The 23,082-nt window shown below is 45.7% G+C and overlaps 1 protein-coding gene across 1 annotated transcript in view; it reads left to right on the top strand.

The window, feature by feature from the left end:
• Positions 1-23,082, top strand: part of Dhit (Double hit) — a 1,255,395-nt gene that overhangs the window by 1,146,920 nt on the left and 85,393 nt on the right. The window lies entirely within an intron of this gene.

The raw sequence follows: 23,082 nt of genomic DNA, 5'->3' as shown, positions 1-23,082 counted from the left end.
AACGAAAGGTGATGCGAAAAACACTCTGATTAATAAAATGGGCCTAGCTCGTCCTGGCGACCATGTTACTATTGAAACTCTTCCCCCAAGGGGTACTAAATTCCCAATCACCAGATCCCAACCTCTTCTTTCTATCGTCATCCGTGGGGTGGAAATAAACTACACGGACAAGGAGATATTTGACGAACTATCCTACCGTCAACACCAAATTTCAAAAAATCATCAGGATCAGAAACGAAAGAGGACCCACCACGCTTGTTCGAGTTTTGTCATCTGATCAGGCCTCCATCGATAGACTGCTTTCTGAAGGAGCGTACATCTTCTGGCAACGCCATAAGGTCGAACCCTCTAGAACTTCAACTCCAGCTCCTCTCCGCTGTGACCGATGCCAGGTCTTCAATTCACACTCAACTGAACATTGTCCCAATAGACAACCTATCTGTGCTCATTGCAGCCAACCTCACTCCACCCGCAATTGCCCCAACCTTCAACTTCCCCCTAAGTGTACCCAGTGCCCAGGCAATCACCTTGCCTACAGTCCACGCTGTCCCAACCGTCCCCAGTCGACACCACCAAGCCTCAATTCACAGCCCCACTTCGCACCGTGGACCCCATAACCCCACCTCAATCATCTGTCTCCCCCGCCCCCCCCCCCTCAATAGAAGATCAGATTCGCACTATCTGTCTGCGGAACCTTCACCCTTTTGATCGCCCTAGAGTTCTGGAAATTTTACATTTCGCTGCCAGGACCACATTCGGTATTAATATGCAGGCCACCACTTCAGGCCAGAAAGTCCACTTCCATTTCAGGCCCATGGACACATTTTAAATTATGGGTAGTTTAAATCCCGAGGTAAGGTCCGTTGGCGTGCTCTATTCCAACATTAGGTCTCTGAACAAAAACCGTCCTCTCTTGGATATTCTCATTCAGGAACATCATCCTAACATTATTATTCTAAACGAAACATTCCTCAATTCTAAACATTTCCCTTCCTTTCCTAACTACATTATTTATCGTAGCGATAGACCCTGTAAGGTGGTGGTGGTGGTGATTATTGTTTTAAGAGGAAGTACAACTCGGCAACCATCCTCTATATAATGCTAATCAGAGGGAAAAATGGAAGGGATCCGACACTTCGAAAAATGAAGATATCGGTCAAAGTAAGACAAGGGCCACGGAGGGCGTGAAAATGAAAGACTCCCTAGCCCTCGCAAACCTAATAGCGTCTGGGTCGGAAAAAAACAAGAGTTGACCAAGGGAGGTCGGATAGGATAGGTGGTGAGGAGCCTGGCACAAGTAAGTGGAAGCAATGCCAGGACTCAGCTAAGGGCCCCGTAGTCGCCAACCCACGCTCCAAAGTTCAGAGCCCCTGAGGCCCCTTTTAGTCGCCTCTTACGACAGGCAGGGGATACCGTGGGTGTTATTCTACCGCCCCCACCCACAGGGTGATAAAACCCGAGGAGGAGTAGCTATTGCTGTTAATAAACACCTCCCATCTCGTCAGATCCAGCCTACTCGCTTTATCCATCTCCCTGAAACTTTGACTGTTATTGTTCACCTCCCTAATACTTCGGTTCTTATTTCTACTGCATATACTCCTTCTCGGGAACCAATTCCAATTGAACTAATAGACTACCTGGATATAAACTTCAAGAACTACCTTTTCATTGGAGATATTAACATAAACAGTCTCACAGCTACAGACAAGAACAATCTCAATCAGTTTCTTTATTCAATGAATGGAGAACGGCTAGATATATATACCAGATTTCACAATTCCAACTAGCCAGAGTACACCAGAAATTGCTCTTAGCTCTTCTACCATTTCTAGGAATTACTCTATGAAATTGTTGGATCCGGTCGGTAGTGACCATCTCCCCTTCTTACTTAAGCTTCCCACCCTCTGTTTACCTAACCTAAATCATAATAACCCTCTGTCTTTTAAGCTGAGAAACTTTAATTCTTCTTCTTCTTCTTCTTCTTCTTCTTCTTCTTCTTCTTCTTCTTCTTCTTGAAAGGTGTGGTTGGACTCATGTGTTATCGTCCAGTCACGAAATGAGAAACTTTAATAAAATAAACTGGGAGCAATATCGCCATTTATTACAGGTTCCCTTACTAGTGCTACCATTCAGCACAACACCAAAGACCTTACTAACTTAACTACATTGTTGGAGTCCACCATATCCCAGGCAGATGAACTATATATTTCAAGAAATACATTTACTCCCAGTAAGCCACCACTTCCTCCTAAAGCCATTCAATTGCTAAAACTTTCTAGAGATTTATTTAGGGCCTACTGTAGGACACGAGACCCAGACTTACTAACGAGACACAGACAAATTCAAAGACACGCTAGGGCCTATATAAAAGCTATCAAAAAGAAACGCTGGAATGCTGTATGTGATAAACTCGCAGGACTGACTTCAGCACGTCCATATTGGAGAACATTTAGAACTCTTACAGATTGTGGTGGTGGTGATTATTGTTTTAAGAGGAAGTACACCTGGGCAACCATCCTCTATGTAACACTAATCAGAGAGAAAAATGGAAGGGATCCGACACTTCGAAGAATGAAGATATCGGCCAAAGGAAGACAAGGGCCACGAGGGGCGTGAAAATGAAAGACTCCCTAGCCCTCGCAAACCTAATAGCGTCGGGGTCGGAAAAGAACAAGAGTTGACCAAGGGAGGTCGGATAGGATATATGATAGTGAGGAGCCTGGCACAAGTAAGTGGAAGCAATGCCAGGACTCAGCTGAGGGCCCCGTGGTCGCCAACCCACGCTCCAAAGTTCAGAGCCCTTGAGGCCCCTTTTAGTCGCCTCTTACGACAGGCAGGGGATACCGTGGGTGTTATTCTACTGCCCCCACCCACAGGGGGGAACTCTTACAGACCAAACAACTTCGCAATGTGCCTACCCTATCCAAGGGACTGCTGGACATCTATTCACAGACAAAGACAAAGCTGACTGTTTTGCTGAATATTTCACCGAGACGTTTTCTGACGGAATAGATGACAGACACGACTACGATGACTACGGTGAAATATCAAATAAAACCAATCCTACCTTCCCCTCCTAACGCCCAGTTTTGACCATCTCCCGACTGTAGATCCTGAAACACCACTGAACGATCCCATTACGGTCGACGAAATCAGGGACCAGTTACAAAGACGACGAAACACAGCACCTGGGACTGACAATATCACATACAGGCATATTAAAGAGGCACCGTTCATATTCCTACATTTTCTTTCAATTGTATACACATTTATTCTCTACACAGGAAACTTCCCTTCTCATTGGAAGAAAGCCAAAATTATCTTATTTCCTAAAACCGGCAAAACCCATCCCTCCTCTCTTCCTACCGACCAATAAGTCTTCTGAGCGTGTTCTCCAAAATATTCGAAGCCATACTTGCTGCTAGATTATATAAACATCCACACGCTAAAAACATTATTCCCCCCACACAGGCCGGCTTCAGAGCAGCCTACTCCACTCACACTCAACTCTTCCGTCTAGCAGCGTTAGTAACGCCTCACATTAACAGAGGTTTTCCGGCGGCCTTCCTAATGCTGGATCTAGAGAAGGCCTTCGATAAAGTATGGCACAAAGGCCTAGTGTTCAAACTAATGCAGTTAAACCTGCCAACAAGAATTACTCGCCTCATTAGTAATTTCCTCAGTAACCGTTCGGCCTTTATTCAGATCAAATCTGCCACGTCACACCCCGTTTCTATGTACTCTGGTGTTCCTCAGGGCAGCCCAATGTCCCCGCTGCTCTACATACTATTTTGCTACGACATGCCCTCTCGCCCTCAACATTCCCATCTCTTTCAGTATGCTGACGACACAGCAATCCTCTCTCTTTCCAACAACCTAAGTACACTCTCAAAACGAATGCAATCTTACCTCGATAAACTTACAGCCTGGTTTTCGAAATGGCATCTCTCTATAAATGTCTCCAAAACCCAATTAATTTTATTTGGCTCCCGCTCTTCGTATAATCATTACCGCCCTTTCCACGTCACTCTTTTCGAAGAAGCCATTATCCCCTCCAGTCAGGCTTCTTATCTAGGTGTTCGTCTTCATACTTTCCTTTCCTGGAGACCCCATATCCTAGAGATGACCCATAGAGCACGCCAACGTCTGTCCTTGCTTCGACGTCTCCGGGGGGTAACGTGGGGACTGAGCCCGCACCAAATTATTAACACATATAAATCTTTTGTCAGACTACTGTTGGCCCATTGGCCCATTGGCCTGGACGGGAACGACTGCAACTCAATATAATCTACTAAACTCAATAGAGCCTCGGCACTTAAGATTGCGTACCGAGTGCCTATGTGGTCCGACAGTCAAATGCTCCCCCGACCTAAAAATCTCCCCCCCACTGTTCAATCACTTACATAAAATTCGACTAAGATATATTCAGTCCATAGTCCGCAGTAAGCAACCAATAACATATGAGCTGCTTACTACTCCAGTCACATGCAGACAGAAACGTAAAGCTAAACCTCTTCCTCAAACACTAGCCTTAGACATACTACACCATAATATTCGCCCCGATAACTCCCATATCATCCCACCAGATACACTCTCTCCATAAACAATGAGCACAGCGGGCCTTTAAATTGCTGCGAAACATTGTACCTTAATAGTAAATTCCCTCCCCATTTATGCAGAATAACATGTAACCTCACATAACCTGGCATCGGTCAGAAAGAAGATAAACATTCCAAAGTCGATACATATAACCATAGTGCAAAGAAGAAACAGTGCTCCTAAATTTATTTCTCCATACAGTGCAGAGAATAAATAACACATTCAGTGTCTTTGCCTTCACATCAAATTGCAAAGAATAGCCAGTGCCAAATCCATTACATTCATACAGAAGCACAAGGAGCAAATAGTGTATATCACATCATAATATTATTAAAAAAGTGCAAGAAGAGATAGTGAATATCCAATTATAATTCGCACCGGAACGACATAAACTTTTGATATACATGTTTTATACTTCTTATATTTCTTTATATTGTATATATGAATTGTAATATGAAAAACTGGAAAATAAACGGGGTAATTTTTTGGGGGAAACACAACGAGGTGCATATGCGGATCTCCCCTGGGGATCAGCCTTGGAGTAACGGTAACCCAATCAATAATGATACACGCCAATATAATTCTCTACAAATCCAAACTCAAATAAAGAAATATCATATGGCTGAAGAACGCCGTAGTTGCGTTGGCGGCCCACCCTCTCCGGAGGGAATGAAATGACCCCGTGATGATGACAGGTCTGTGTGTACTTCCGGGATTTGACTAGTGGCGCCCTCTTGCGAATAAATTTGAGTTCTGCGTTAAGGGCCAAGTAGTATTGTTGGTAGTATTGTTATTAACGTTTTTATTCTCCCAGAAACTGGGAAAAGTGACAATTCCAACTCTGTGACTTATTAAGTAACGATTTTCAGTGACAGAGACACTCTACTTAAAGTTATTGGTGTTATAAGTGCGCACATCATCGGTAGAAGTGATGTGTCGCGTTTAATAACTGAACAACTATCAATTTATAATGTCAGGGATGGAAGATCCCATCCCTAAAAGACCTGATGATCCGGCACCCGCGGCACCGCGATCCGTACCCGCTCTCCGCGGAAGAAACGTTCGAAAAAAAGAAATCGTCGAAAGAAATCATCGTCTAATGATTCGATTTCCACAAATTCCCGTGCGCGCACCTGTTCTTCGTAGTATGATTCAGATTAAAATAGGTTCGCATAGGCACCTTCAACAAAGTTAACAAATCCTACTACTATTCCGACCTCAACATCAACCTCGACGTCTCAACGGCAGCAGCAGCAGCAGCGGCAACATCTACAGCAACCTCAAATCAAGCAAGTTATTCCAAATTTACATAGAATGACTAGCTTTCCTCATCTTCCTCTCACCTCTCCCTATCCTTCTTCTCCAATTCTTTCTATCCCATACTCAACTATCGCTGCTACTTATTCTAATTCTCCACCAGTTCCTCTCATGTCCATCCCACTCCCCAATTATCAAGTCTCTCCTCCTAGTACCCCTCAATTTACTACCCCCCAATACATGGTCGCCCCTAACCCCACTACCACCTCAGCCTCCTATCTTCAAAATTCAACTTCACCTCAAATTCCAATGTCCAGTACATCGCCAAACACTCCAATCCCTCAGGACAATATCTTCACCTATCGTTTAGCAAACTTCACCGAACCCAGACCCGAATCCAGAAGAATCTCAAATATCCTCAGATCCTTTCTTCCTTCTACATCAATAATCCAAATCATCCCTCAAAATCACAGCATCATTCTGAAAACTAAAGGCGATGTGAAGAATACTCTAGTCAACAAAATGGGTCTAGCTCGCCTAGGCGATCATGTCACCATCGAGACCCTTCCCCCAAGGGGTACTAGATTCCCCATTACAAGAGCACAACCACTTCTTTCTGTTTTTATTCGTGGGGTGGACACGAACTACACGGATAAGGAAATATTCAATGAGTCATCCTACCACCAACTTCAGATCTCCAAAACCATCAGAATTAGAAATGAAAGAGTACCCACCACACTTGTACGAGTACTATCATCCGACCAGGCCTCCATTGATTGACTACTATCGGAAGGAGCGTGCATCTTCTGGCAGCGCCATAAGGTTGAGCCTTCCAGAACTTCCACTCCAGCTCCTCTTCGTTGTGACCGATGTCAGGTCTTCAACTCTCACTCTACAGAACATTGTCCGAACAGACAACCCATCTGTGCTCACTGTAGTCAACCCCACTCTACACGCAACTGCCCCAACCTTCAACTTCCCCGTGAATGTACTCAGTGCCAAGGCAATCACCCGGCCTACAGTCCACGCTGCCCTAACCGTCCCCAGTCGACACTACCAAGCCTCAATGCACAGCCCCATTTCATACCATAGACCCCATCACCCCACCTCAATCATCTGTTTCTCCCGCCCCTCCCTCAATAGAAGATCTAATTAGATTTGTTACTATCTGTCTGCAAAACCTTCGCTCTTTTGACCGCCCTAGAGTTCTGGAAATTTTACATTTCGCTGCTAGGATCACATTTGGGATTAACATGCAGGCTACCACTTCAGGCCCATGGATACTTTTTAAATTATGGGAAGTTTAAATTCCGAGGCAAGATCCGTTGGCGTGCTCTATTCTAGTATTAGATCTCTCAACAAAAACCGTCCTCTCTTGGATATTCTCATCTAGGAACATCATCCTACTATTATTATCCTGAATGAAACATGCCTTAATTCCAAACCTTTCCCTTCTTTTCCTAATTACATTATATATAGTAGCGATAGACCCTGTAAAACTCGAGGAGGAGTAGCTATTGCCGTCGATAAACAACTCCCATCTCGTCAGATCCAGCCCACTCGTTTTATCCATCTCCCTGAAACTTTCACTGTTATAGTTCACCTCCCTAATACTTCGGTTCTAACGTCAACTGCATATACTCCTTCTCGTGAACCAATTCTCATTGAACTAATAGATTACCTTATTAACTTCAAGAACTACCTTTTTATCGGAGACATTAACATTAACAGTCTCACTGCTAGAGACAAGAATAATCTTAATCAGTTTCTATCATCAATGAATGGAGAACGATTAGATATACCAGATTTTACAATTCCAACTAGCCAGAGTACACCTGAAATTGCTCTTAGCTGTTCTTCAATATCTAGAAATTGCTCTATGAAATTGTTGGACCCGGTTGGTAGTGACCATCTCCCCTTCTTACTTAAGCTTCCTACCCTCTGTTTACCTAACCAAAATCACAATAACCCTTCGTCTTTTAAGCAGAGGAACTTCAATAAAACCAATTGGAAACAATATCGCCATTTTATAAAGGAGTGTTACCATCCCGCACGACACCGAAGATCTTACCAATCTAACTACATTGTTGGAGTCAATCATATCACATGCAGATGAACTATGTATTCCAAGAAGTACATTTACTCCCAGTAAGCTACCACTTCCTCCTAAAGCTATTCAATTACTTAAACTCTCTAGAGATTTATATAGGGCCTACTGCAGGACACGAGAGTGGTGGTGGTGATTATTGTTTTAAGAGGAAATACAACTAGGCAACCATCCTCTAAATAACACTAATCAGAGAGAAAAATGGAAGGGGTCCGACACTTCGAAAAATGAAGATATCGGCCAAAGGAAGACAAGGGCCACGGAGGGCGTGAAAATGAAAGACTCCGTGGTGGTGGTGGTGGTGATTATTGTTTTAAGAGGAAGTACAACTAGGCAACCATCCTCTATATAACACTAATCAGAGAGAAAAATGGAAGGGGTCCGACACTTCGAAAAATGAAGGTATCGGCCAAAGGAAGACAAGGGCCACGAAGGGCGTGAAAATGAAAGACTCCCTAGCCCTCGCAAACCTAATAGCGTCGGGGTCGGAAAAGAACAAGAGTTGGCCAAGAGAGGTCGGATAGGATAGATAAAAGTGAGGAGCCTGGCACAAGTAAGTGGAAGAAATGCCCGGACTCAGCTGAGTGCCTCGTGGTCGCCAACCCACGCTCCAAAGTTCAGAGCCTCTGAGGCCCCTTTTAGTCGCCTCTTACGACAGGCAGGGGATACCGTGGGTGTTATTCTACCGCCCCCACCCACAGGGGGGTGAAAGACTCCCTAGCCCTCGCAAACCTAATAGCGTCGGGGTCGGAAAAGAACAAGAGTTGACCAAGGGAGGTCGGATAGGCTAGATGAAAGTGAGGAGCCTGGCACAAGTAAGTGGAAGCAATGCCAGGACTTAGCTAAGGGGCCCGTGGTTGCCAACCCACGCTCCAAAGTTCAGAGCCGTTGGGGCCCCCTTTTGGCACCTCTTACGACAGGCAGGGGATACCGTGGGTGTTATTCTACCACCCCCACTCACAGGGGGACAGGACACGAGATCCAGACCTACTAACCAGAGACAAATTCAAAGACACGCAAGGTCCTATATAAAAGCAATTAAAAAGAAACGATGGAATAATGTATGTAATAAGCTTGCAGGACTGATTTCAGCACGTCCATATTGGAGAACTTTCAGAGCTCTTACAGGCCAAACAACTACGCTAAACGCCTACCATATCCGAGGGACTGCTGTACATTTATTTACAGACAAAGACAAAGCTGACTGATTTGCTCAATATTTCACCGAGACTTTTTCTGACGGAATAGATGACAGACATGACGACGATGACTACGGTGAAATATCAAATAAAGCCAACTCTAACCTTCCCCTCCTGACGCCCAGTTTCGACCATCTTTCGACTGTAGGTCCCGAAACACCACTGAACGATCCCATCACGGTTGACGAAATCTGGGACCAGTTACATAGACGACGAAACACAGCACCCGGGACTGACAATATTACATGCAGGCATATTAAAGAGGCTCCTTTCATCTTTCTATATTTCCTTTCAATAGTCTATACTGTACCAGGAACTGTTCCAGCCCTATACATTGTTTTATAATTGCCCGAATATATGGAAAAGGGACGGCAATAATATGTGTTCGTATGCCCGACATCTTGTACGAGCGCGATACGAAGCTCCACGTGGCGAGCTGGACACGTCACAAGCAATGAACCTGCGCGTGACGTGGTGGTGGTGATTATTGTTTTAAGAGGAAGTACAACTAGGCAACCATCCTCTATATAACACTAATCAGATGGAAAAATGGAAGGGATCCGACACTTCGAAAAATGAAGGTATCGGCCAAAGGAAGACAAGGGCCACGCAGGGCGTGAAAATGAAAGACTCCCTAGCCCTCGCAAACCTAATAGCGTCGGGGTCGGAAAAGAACAAGAGTTGACCAAGGGAGGTCGGATAGGCTAGATGAAAGTGAGGAGCCTGGCACAAGTAAGTGGAAGCAATGCCAGGACTTAGCTAAGGGGCCCGTGGTTGCCAACCCACGCTCCAAAGTTCAGAGCCGTTGGGGCCCCCTTTTGGCACCTCTTACGACAGGCAGGGGATACCGTGGGTGTTATTCTACCGCCCCCACTCACAGGGGGACAGGACACGAGATCCAGACCTACTAACCAGAGACAAATTCAAAGACACGCAAGGTCCTATATAAAAGCAATTAAAAAGAAACGATGGAATAATGTATGTAATAAGCTTGCAGGACTGATTTCAGCACGTCCATATTGGAGAACTTTCAGAGCTCTTACAGGCCAAACAACTACGCTAAACGCCTACCATATCCGAGGGACTGCTGTACATTTATTTACAGACAAAGACAAAGCTGACTGATTTGCTCAATATTTCACCGAGACTTTTTCTGACGGAATAGATGACAGACATGACGACGATGACTACGGTGAAATATCAAATAAAGCCAACTCTAACCTTCCCCTCCTGACGCCCAGTTTCGACCATCTTTCGACTGTAGGTCCCGAAACACCACTGAACGATCCCATCACGGTTGACGAAATCTGGGACCAGTTACATAGACGACGAAACACAGCACCCGGGACTGACAATATTACATGCAGGCATATTAAAGAGGCTCCTTTCATCTTTCTATATTTCCTTTCAATAGTCTATACTGTACCAGGAACTGTTCCAGCCCTATACATTGTTTTATAATTGCCCGAATATATGGAAAAGGGACGGCAATAATATGTGTTCGTATGCCCGACATCTTGTACGAGCGCGATACGAAGCTCCACGTGGCGAGCTGGACACGTCACAAGCAATGAACCTGCGCGTGACGTGGTGGTGGTGATTATTGTTTTAAGAGGAAGTACAACTAGGCAACCATCCTCTATATAACACTAATCAGATGGAAAAATGGAAGGGATCCGACACTTCGAAAAATGAAGGTATCGGCCAAAGGAAGACAAGGGCCACGCAGGGCGTGAAAATGAAAGACTCCCTAGCCCTCGCAAACCTAATAGCGTCGGGGTCGGAAAAGAACAAGAGTTGACCAAGGGAGGTCGGATAGGCTAGATGAAAGTGAGGAGCCTGGCACAAGTAAGTGGAAGCAATGCCAGGACTTAGCTAAGGGGCCCGTGGTTGCCAACCCACGCTCCAAAGTTCAGAGCCGTTGGGGTCCCCTTTTGGCACCTCTTACGACAGGCAGGGGATACCGTGGGTGTTATTCTACCGCCCCCACTCACAGGGGGACAGGACACGAGATCCAGACCTACTAACCAGAGACAAATTCAAAGACACGCAAGGTCCTATATAAAAGCAATTAAAAAGAAACGATGGAATAATGTATGTAATAAGCTTGCAGGACTGATTTCAGCACGTCCATATTGGAGAACTTTCAGAGCTCTTACAGGCCAAACAACTACGCTAAACGCCTACCATATCCGAGGGACTGCTGTACATTTATTTACAGACAAAGACAAAGCTGACTGATTTGCTCAATATTTCACCGAGACTTTTTCTGACGGAATAGATGACAGACATGACGACGATGACTACGGTGAAATATCAAATAAAGCCAACTCTAACCTTCCCCTCCTGACGCCCAGTTTCGACCATCTTTCGACTGTAGGTCCCGAAACACCACTGAACGATCCCATCACGGTTGACGAAATCTGGGACCAGTTACATAGACGACGAAACACAGCACCCGGGTCTGACAATATTACATGCAGGCATATTAAAGAGGCTCCTTTCATCTTTCTATATTTCCTTTCAATAGTCTATACTGTACCAGGAACTGTTCCAGCCCTATACATTGTTTTATAATTGCCCGAATATATGGAAAAGGGACGGCAATAATATGTGTTCGTATGCCCGACATCTTGTACGAGCGCGATACGAAGCTCCACGTGGCGAGCTGGACACGTCACAAGCAATGAACCTGCGCGTGACGTGGTGGTGGTGATTATTGTTTTAAGAGGAAGTACAACTAGGCAACCATCCTCTATATAACACTAATCAGATGGAAAAATGGAAGGGATCCGACACTTCGAAAAATGAAGGTATCGGCCAAAGGAAGACAAGGGCCACGAAGGGCGTGAAAATGAAAGACTCCCTAGCCCTCGCAAACCTAATAGCGTCGGGGTCGGAAAAGAACAAGAGTTGACCAAGGGAGGTCGGATAGGATAGATGAAAGTGAGGAGCCTGGCACGAGTGGAAGCAATGCCATGGCTCAGCTGAGGGCCCCGTGGTCGCCAACCCACACTCCAATGTTTAGAGCCCCTGAGGCCCCTTTTAGTCGCCTCTTACGACAGGCAGGGGATACCGTGGGTGTTATTCTACCGCCCCCACCCACAGGGGGACTGCGCGTGACGTCACGGCCACATGTTATACGCCTCTCTCGAATGTGCTGGAAGGAAAATTTCTAACTTTTTAGCCGATAAAGATACGGAAATAAGACATACATCATTGTGAAGCTCATGTTCTGAACGTAAACATATGTCAATTTCAATAAAATCCATCACGGCATTCAAGAGATATAGGCGAGAAAGGAATCACACTTCCCCCAGTGACGTGGCAAGCAACCTTGGGTCGTACGGAATATAAGCAGCGGACCAGACCGTAGCAAAGTATGATGAACATAACTGATTGAGAAAGACATTATTCAGTTGCATTTTACTTGATCAACCTAATGTTTCTGTATTCTGTTGCTGAAATTGGGATTTATTTTCTAGTAAATATTTATGATTCGGCGATATAATAGGGTGACCTTCCAGGGATTGAATAAAGGAAAGAAAGATATAATATCTATTTATTTCGCCTTGCGATCGTCCCTCTCTGTACCATCTCCTAAGGACTAGGCACCCCTCAGAAAGACCTCATGCTCTTTAAAATCAACTTTTCCTGGTACAATACATTTATTCTATACACAGGAAACTTCCCTTCTCACTGGAAGAAAGGTAAAATTATCCTATTTCCAAAAAGTGGCAAAACTCCCATCCCTCCATTCTTCCTACCGACCTATAAGTCTTCTGAGCGTGTTCTCTAAAATATTTGAAGCCATACTAGCTGCTAGATTATACAAATATCTACACGCTAAAAACATTATTCCCCCCACCCAGGCCGGCTTAAGAGCAACCTACTCTACTCACACACAACTCTTCCGTCTAGCAGCTTTAGTAACTCTTCGCATAAACAGAGGTTTTCCGGCGGCCTTCCTAATGCTGGATCTAGAGAAGGCCTTCGATAAAGTATGACACAAAGGCTTAATATTCAAATTAATGCAGCTAAATCTGCCAGCATCAATGAATCGCCTCATTAGTAATTTCCTCAATAATCGTTCGGCCTTTATTCAGATCAGATCTGCCACGTCTCATACCTTCTCTATGTACTCTGGTGTTCCTCAGGGCAGCCCAATTTCTCCGCTGCTGTACATCATATATTGCTACGACATGCCCCCTCCCCCTCAACATTCCCATCTCTGCCAGTATGCCGACGACACAGCAATTGTTTTCCTTTCTAACAATCTAAGTACTCTCTCCAAACGAATGCAATCTCACCTAGATAAACTCACAGCCTGGTTTTCGAAATGGCATCTCTCTATAAATGCTCCAAAAACACAATTAATCTTATTTGGTTCCCGCTCTTCTTACAATCAGTTCCACCCTTTCACATTACACTTTTCGAAGAAGCCATTACCCATTCCCGTCAGGCTACATATCTAGGTCTTCGTCTTCATACTTTTCCTTCCTGGAGACCCCATGTCCTGGAAATGACTCAGAGAGCGCGCCAACGTCTATCCTTGCTTCGACGTCTCCGGGGGGTAACGTGGGGATTGAACCCACACCAAATTACCCTCACCTCCATGGCACTACAGCCCCTGAAGCCTAACAAGCGACCTCTGTTCAGCCCGAAGGCTTGCAGATTACGAGGTGTTGTGTGGTCAGCACGACGAATCCTCTCGGCCGTTATTCTTGGCTTTCTAGACCGGGGCCGCCATCTCACCGTCAGATAGCTCCTCAATTCTAATCACGTAGGCTGAGTGGATCTCAAACCAGCCCTCAGGTCTAGGTAAAAATCCCTGATGGTGGTGGTGGTGATTATTGTTTTAAGAGCAAGTACAACTAGGCAACCATCCTCTATATAGCACTAATCAGAAGGAAAAATGGAAGGGATCCGACACTTCGAAGAATGAAGATATCGGCCAAAGGAAGACAAGGGCCACGAAGGGCGTGAAAATGAAAGACTCCCTAGCCCTCGAAAACCTAATAGCGTCGGGGTCGGAAAAGAACAAGAGTTGACCAAGGTAAGTCGGATAGGATAGATGAAAATGAGGAGCCTGGCACAAGTAAGTGGAAGCAATGCCAGGACTCAGCTGAGAGCCGCGTGGTCGCCAACCCACGCTCCAAATTTCGGAGCCCCTGGGACCTAAAAATCCCTGACCTGGCCGGGAATCGAACCCGGGGCTTCCGGGTAAGAGGCATGCATGCTACCCCTACACCTCGGGGCCGGCAGTACACCAAATTATAAATACATATAAATCCTTTGTCAGACCTTTACTTGACTACTGTCCATTGACCTGGGTGCGAGCGACTGTAACTCAGTATAATTTACTCAACTCAGTAGAGCACTCGGCACTTAAGATTGCCTCCCGAGTGCCTATGTGGTCCGACAATCAAATGCTCCCCCGACCCAAAAATCTCACCCCACTGTTCCATCACTTACACAAAATCCGTCGAAGATATATTCAGTCCATGTATGTATGTTTAGTCCTCAGCCCGAAGGATGGTTGGATCCTCAACAGATCCGCCATCAGCTGTAATAAATAGCCTAGGCATCACTGAAGAGGCGTACTAAGGAAATGAGGAGTGAGGTAGTTTCCCATTGCTTTCCTCACCGAGCCAGAAGCTGCTATTACATATCAGTCTGCCAAGCCCACTAAAATGCATGCACCAACTGAGCCTATGAGCAACATTTTCACACCATTCATAGCAGGGACTGGCTGCACAAGGAATGGCATTACTAGCATCAGTCATACCTCAGTCACTTTCATCTTGTCAAAGCCAAAGATAAAGCTGAGACAGATCAATGAAAGTAACAATATTGCTCTAGCCCATACCAGAAGACATAGTGCACTGTAAACACTACATCCTGCCAGCAAAGGCATATTCAGTCCATAGTCCGCGGTAAACAGCCAATAACCTATGAGCTGCTTACCACTCCAGTCACCTGCAGACAGAAACGCAAATCTAAACCTCTCCCACAAACACTAGCCCTAGACATCCTCCATCACAATATTCGCCCCGACAACTCCCACATCATTCCACCTGACACACTTCCTCCATAGACAGTGAGCACAGTGGGCTTCCAAAATGTTGGAAAACAATGTATTTCAACTGTAAACTCCTCCCCTTTTGTAAATTAACATGTGACGTTATCTAACCTGACATCGGTCACTTCTCAAGACATAAGATTAAAAGTGAAAAGTGAAATACAAGATTAAAGTGCAAAGAAGAAATAGTGCATATAAAATCATTATTCTCACATAAAAGTGCAAAGAAGAAAGAGTGCATATAAAATCATTATTTACACAACAATATGAACTTCTGATATAAATATTTTATATTTTTATATTTTGTATATGAAATGTAATTTGAAAAATTGAAAAATGAACGGGGTTACTTTCGGGCGGTAACACAACGAGGTGCATATGCCGACTTCGCCTGGGGTATCAGCCTTGGAGTAACGGTAACCCAACAAATAATTGTACCCTCAAATATAACCCCTATATATTCAAGCTCCAATTAACGAAACCCATATGGCTGAAGAACGCCGTAGCAGCGTTGATGATGATGATGCTTGTTGTTTAAAGGGGCCTAACATCGAAGGTCATCGGCCCCTAATGGAACGAGATGGACGAAATGACATATGATAGTTAAAATTTAAAACGGAGCCACTGATTAGAGTTTTAAAAAATGCGATGAAAAATGAGTATGAAATTAAAACAATCAGTGGATCTAATTCGCAATGCCTTATTTTGGAATAAAATAAGAAAAATTACAGGAGATAATGGAATAAGACATTGCCTGCTAGTACAGATATATATATACATACTTTACATTAGACGTGAAAAGAACACATTAATATACGCAACACAAACTAAAATGAAGTCAATAGGAGGAGAGCGTAATTGACACAAAGATACAAGCACAAAGGACATCATTACATACGATAAAACAGACCACTATCCCTCATAAAGCGGATGACGAGGTCTGCTGACTGCACGTCATCACGCAGGATAAGGGAGATGGTGCTGATGATGATGCTTGTTGTTTTAAGGGGCCTAACATCGAAGGTCATCGGCCCCTAATGGTACGAAATGAAAGAACAAAAATTGCAAAGGCATCCACTGACCAAAATAAAAGTAAAATATGGCATGAAGAATGAATGGATGGACAGGAACTCAACAAAACACAAAACAAACAAACAAAAACCAGTGGATCGGACTCAATACAGATCGAAAATAACATTATTACCGACCAAGGAACCACTTATAAAGCACAATGATGCTTGGTGTCTAAAGGGGTGCAAAATCCACGTCTAAGGCCCCACAGAATGGTACATGTCGCGAGTAAAATAGAACCATGGTATGTGTCATGTTGGGTATTAATCAGAAGTTGCAAAGACTCACGGTGTTCCACAAAAGATGGTACTACTCACAAGTATTGCAATACGTACAAGTAACGCAGACCTATGGTGTGTCTCACACAATGGCCCAACTCAGAGTCAACGCAAACCGAGAAGGTTCCCCACCTAGGTGTACTAAACACGGGCGCCGGTATTCCCGTGGTGTTCCTCACATAGTGGGTACTAATCACAGGCAACGCAGACCCACGGTGCTGCTCATATAGTGGTACAACTCACAGGCTACGCCCAGACCCGCGGTGTTGCACACACGGGTACGACGCACGGGTACTGGAATCCACCAGGCCAGGCTTTTACTGCTACTAATCACAAACCTATTTCGTACCGAATTTAGTGGTACTACTCGCAAGTACAGGCAACCTATGGTGTTCCCCGCGTGATGGTACGTTTCAAAAGTAGATGCATGGTTCTAATTCAGTCAGCCCTTGGTCGCCCCTTTTAGTCGCCTCTTACTACAGGCAGGGGATACCGCGGGTGTATTCTACATGTGTGTCCCCAACCCGCAGGGGGTAGTGTGTTTGGTCCGCGAGAGGTATTTTATTTCCCTCAAGTCCGCCGGCAAGCCGGTTAGGACCCCCCTATCCGCCACCTGGGACGCGCCACGTGGGAGTATCACCTCTCCCCCTGCTACGCCTGCGTAGCAGGTTCGTGGAAGGGAGATGGTATCCGGGAGGTTAAGACTACGGCGAAGATCAACCAGGTCCGTACACTCCGTAAGCATGTGTACCACGGTAAGATGGTCACCGCAGGTACACACCGGAGGAGGTTCTCCTTTCAAAAGATGTGAGTGAGTCACGATACCATGGCCGACCCGAAGACGACATAATACCACGGCTTCCCGCCGCGAAATCCGAAGGGAAGTCTTCCATACCTTCGTCGTTCCTTTTATCGCTCTCAACTTATTGGGAGGTGGAATGGCCTGCCACTCCATCTCCCAATGGGACATAACATGATGTCGCAGCTGGGAGCGAATATCACTTGCTGGAACCTTGAAAGGCAACGGGGGCAGTGCAACTGCCTCCTTGGCAGCCTGATCTGCTAACTCGTTTCCCTCTATGCCCATGTGGCTTGGGAGCCACAGAAACGTGATTCTGGTGCCGGCATGCCAACACCCGGCCAGCAGGTCCTGGATCCACTGCACCAGAGGGTGTTGAGGGAAACAGGTATCAATAGACTGAAGCGAACTCAAGGAGTCAGTACACACAAGAAAGCGTCGGCGCTCATTGTATAGTGCGTACCGCAGAGCTCTGCAGATAGCATAGAGCTCTGCCGTGTACACACTACAGGTTTCCGGGAGAGCAAAAAGAAACCGATCATTGTCGACAACGAACGCACAGCCCACCTTCGTATCTGTCCTTGAACCATCCGTGTAGACGACGACTGAACCTGGATAGCGGCCAACAACGGACATGAAGAGCCTCCGATAAATCGAAGGGTCCGTGTTTTCCTTCGGGCCAGTGTGTAGGTCCAGGATTATTTCAGGACGTCGAACTACCCACGGAGGTGCCCCACTCGGTTGTCTGACAAGGCATGGAACCGAAGGTACGTTAAACAACCTGTAACTGCTCTCCAAGCGTATTCCAACCGGGCGCGTAGCTCGAGGACGAGCAGCGTACAGAAAATGGTTGCCATTGTTGAATACGCAAGGATAGCTGGGATGAAGTGGCATTTGTCGCAAATGAGCAGCATACGAAAGAAGCATTTGCTGGCGCCTCAGGTGTAAAGGCGGCACACCAGACTCAGCGAGCAGGCTAGCGATGGGGCTTGTACGAAAAGCTCCCGTCGTCAACCTAACCCCGGCGTGGTGGATGCTGTTCAGCTTCGCAAGAACGCTTGGTCTTGCGGAGCCATATGCTGCACTGCCGTAGTCTAACCTAGATAAAACGTGTGCCCTGTAGAATCGTAGGAGCACCGCACGTTCAGCTCCCCAATTAGTGCTGCTAAGAAATTTCAAGAGATTTAGCCTCTTGGTGCATTGCACTTTTAGCTCCCGCACGTGTGGCTCCCACGATAATTTACTGTCGAAAAGGAGCCCAAGAAATCGGTAAGTGTCAACCACGGGAAGAGCGATATTTCCTAGATAAAGTTCAGGATCTGGATGTAGAGTACGTTGACGGCAAAAGTGGACAACGGAGGTCTTTGCAGTAGAAAACCGAAAACCATGTTCAAAGGTCCACTGCTCCACCTTCCGGATAGCTTGCTGTAATTGTCGCTCTGCGACTGCCATACTGTGCGAGCTATAGTGAAGAGCAAAATCGTCCACATATAGCGACGGTATTACTGCTGGACCAGCAGCAGCAACAATACCGTTTATGGCAATCGCGAACAGAGTGACACTAAGAACCGATCCCTGTGGGACTCCATTTACTTGAACGTGGTATTGCGAATATGTCCTCCCTACTCGGACACGAAATAGACGGAGGGACAAAAAATTCGCAATGAAAACCGGCAAGTTACCTCGGAATTTCCATTGATACAGGACTGAAAGGATATCATATCGCCATGTGGTGTCGTAGGCCTTTTCTAAGTCAAAGAAAACAGCTACCAAATGCTGTTTGCGGAGAAACGCATCCTGGATAGAACTCTCCAGGCGTACCAAGTGGTCAGTGGTGGATCGAGCGGCTCGGAAACCACACTGGTACTCGGACAAGAGTCCTTGTTTCTCCAGACACCACATAAGGCGGCGATTTACCATCCTCTCAAGTAGCAGCGTTGGCGGCCCGCCCTCCTTGGAGGGAATGAAATAACCCCTTACTTGACTTGACTTGACAGGTCTGTGGTTTTCAGTCTATATAACACTTCTGGTATCTGTGATTAGTGATTGTGGTTTGCAGTCTGCTTACGTAAGTAAGTAAGTAAGTAAGTAAGTGAAGTTAACTAGCCGTAGCCGTATGTGATTTGGTGGATAGTGTCTGTTTTTGTAGTTAACAGTAATTGTAACTGGGGTTTGCAGGCCGCTCTGAAGTGCTAATGTACACGAATGCAGAGCTTGCGAGCATGCGTTACATGTATGGTTTGGCAGATGGTAATGCACTGAAGGCACGTCGCTTGTATCAGGAACGATACCCAAGGCGCAAACTGCCGGACCGAAAGACATTTGAAGGAATCCATCTTCGCCTCTGTGAACAAGGGAGTTTCGCACGTCCACCAGGAACTGGGGGACGGTCAAGCAGCACAATCGTGATGATGATGATGATGATGATGCTTGTTGTTTAAAGGGGCCTAATATCGAGGTCATCGGCCCCTAATGGTACGAAATGAAATGACAACAAAAAATTCAAAATCATAAACTGACCAAAAGAAAAAAATCGTCATGAAGAAGTAATCGATGGACATGTAGCAAAAAAACAACAAAAACGAGCAAACACAAAAATTAGTGGATTCGACTCAAAAAAGGATCATATATAATTTATTACTGACCAAGTGACCTCTCATAAAGCAGAATCCTGAATCGAGGATGCTTGATGTCGAAAGAGGTGCAAAATCCACGTCTAAGGCCCCACAGAATGGTACATGTCGCGAGTAAAGTAGAACCATGCTATTTGTCATGTTGGGGTACTAATCAAAAGTAGCGAAGACTCACAGTGTTCCACACAATATGGTACTAATCACAAGTATTATTCTTCGTACAGGTAACGCAGACCTATGGTGTTTCTCACACAGTGGCGCCACTCATAGCCAACGCAAACCGATGAGTTTCCTCACCTAGGTGTACTAGTCACGGGTGCCGGTCCCACGGGTCCCGTGGTGTTCCTCACATAGGGGGTACTAATCACAGGCAACGCAGACCCACGGTGTCGCTCATATAGTGGTACGACTCACAGGCTACGCCCAGACCCGCGGTGTTGCTCACATGGGTACGACGCACGGGTACTGGAAACCCACAGGGGAACCACTCTCTCCTGCTACTAATCACAAACCTATTGTGTACCAAATATAGTGGTACTACTCGTAAGTAAAGGCGACCCATGGTGTTCCCCGCGCGATGGTACTAATCAATAGTAGTTTCATGGTTCTAATACCAGCATCCCTTGGTCACCCCTTTTAGTCGCCGCTCACGACAGGCAGGGGATACCGTGGGTGTATTATTCGTCTGCGTCCCCCAGCCACAGGGGGTAAAGAGAGAGAGAACAAAGAAGAAAGAAGGGATCCGTCACTTCGAAAAATGAAGTAACGGACGAAGAAAGGCAAGGGCCACGAAGGGCGTGAAAATGAAAGACTCCCTAGGCCTCGAATGCTCTAATACCGTCGGGGTCGGAAAAGAACAAGAGTTGACCAAGGGAGGTCGGACAAGATAGACGAAAGTGAGGAACCTTGCACAAGTAATTGGAAGCAATGTCAAGACTCAGCTAAGAGCCCCGTGGTCGCCAGTCCACACTCCCAAGTTGAGAGCCCCTGGGGCCCCTTTTGAAGCCTCTTACGACAGGCAGGGGATACCGCGGGTGTATTCTGCATGCACCCGCAGGGGGTCAGCACAATCGTTGAGGAGGAGGAAACTGTACTCACCGCTGTGGATGATAGTCCTAGAATCAGCACTAGGAGGTTGGGCTTGCAGAGGAATAAGCCGCACATGACGATCTGGAGACTGCTACGAGAAAACCTGTTGTATCGTGCGAATTATCCTGCAAGAATAACGTTCTGCCGGTGAATCCTACAACAATGCGGCATGACACCTAACTTCGCAGCTTCTGTCTTGTTCACAGATAAAGCAACATTCACAAGAGACGGAATACAAAATTTCCATAATCAACACGTATGGAGTGATACAAACCCTCATACAATCATCCAATCTTCTCATCAACGCAGGTTCACCGTTAACATCTGGGCAGGCATTATTGTTGATTCCTTGTTGGGACCCTACGTTCTTCCGAATAGGCTTACTGGACAGAACTACACGAACTTCTTGCGTACTGCATTGCCTGATTACTTTGAAGACATGCCACTTGCATCCCGTCAACAAATATTTTTCATGCATGATGGTGCTCCCGCACATTTCAGTCTGCCTGCCCGCAGCTACACCCATTTTCCTGAGCGTTGGATAGGTAGAGGAGGAGTGATTGCTTGGCCAGCACTCCTGACTTGAACCTCCTGGACTTTTACCTGTGGGGACACGTTAAGTCCCTCATGTATGCGACTCCTGTTCCTGATGAAGCAACTTTACGTGAGCGCATTGTGACAACCTGTCAGGCAGTACGCACTACACCAAGCATTTTTGATCGCGTGCGTAACTCCATGCGCGACGAGCGGAGGCTTGTATTCAAGATGAACGTCGTCACTTAGAACACTTCCTCTGATACATGCTCAAAGTGTTCCAGCTGCCGTTACAGACGTACGGTGTAAATGTACAAAAGATTGAATAAATCTGTAAGTACACGTCTCCGGACATGAAAATGAAAGCTTCCCTAGGCCTCGCAAACCCAATATCAGGGTCGGAGCAGAACAAGGGTTGACACAGAGCTGGTGGTGGTGATGGTGATCATTGTTTTAAGGGGAATGCAACTTGGCAACGATCCTCTATTAACACTAATCAGAAAAAAAATGGAAGAGGTCCGACAATTCGCAAAAAGAAGGTATCGGTCAAGGAAAGACAGGGCAACGAAGGGCATGAAAATGAGTCTCCCCAGACTTCGGGAGCCTAATACCGTCGGGATCGGAAAGGAATAAAGAGCTGACCAAAGAAGGTCGGATAAGATAGTTGAAAATGAGGCACCTGACACAAGAAAGTCGAAGGAATGCCAAGACTCACCTAAGGCCCCCGTCGTCACCAACACACACTCCCAATTTAAGAGCCTCTTGGGCCCCTTTTACGACAGGCAGGGATTATCGTCAGTGTTATTCTACCGCCCCCAACCACGGAAGAATTTATCCAAGGGAGTACACGTAGAAATCTTGTCTCATTTATGTTAATTATATTCTTTACAACACTGTCTTAAGACAATCCCATGAAGACATCACATGAAGGATCTCTCTCCTCTGCATTAAAAACAACCTGGGGACCCCAATCCTTTACTTAGTTTGTTTACGTAGTAGGCTGCGTTTTATCATGCGTGAACTAGGGCCGCTGTCGTGTTAGAAATACAAAATTTTTGCTCTGTAAATAACGTTGCCTTTATGGCGTCGACATGCTTCTGTAGCCAAGGGAGTGTTTTTATGGCTTCGCATCATTGGATGAAACATCATATATTTTATAACTTGCTGTTAGAAACATTTTCTCTTCCACGTTTACTCAAGTGTACGAATTATCAAGGTTATATTTATAAATAACTGTTTATTTTTATTCACATCATTTGAGGAGTATGTTCGCAAACCGTATTATGATGTGGTTTTGGTGTAGTGTTGCATGTTATCCTTTCATAATGGGATATTGGACTGTGTCAAACCGTGTTTCCCTACTGCAAATGAGAACTGAAAAGTGACAGTCGTTTCAAATCGTATTTTGTCCACCGAAATGTCCGAAGCAAGCCT

This window comes from Anabrus simplex, chromosome 4 (assembly GCF_040414725.1).
Source record: "Anabrus simplex isolate iqAnaSimp1 chromosome 4, ASM4041472v1, whole genome shotgun sequence".
Lineage (NCBI taxonomy): Eukaryota > Metazoa > Arthropoda > Insecta > Orthoptera > Tettigoniidae > Anabrus > Anabrus simplex.
The sequence above is the reverse complement of the archived record's forward strand: the minus strand, read 5'-3'. Positions and strand labels throughout refer to the sequence as shown.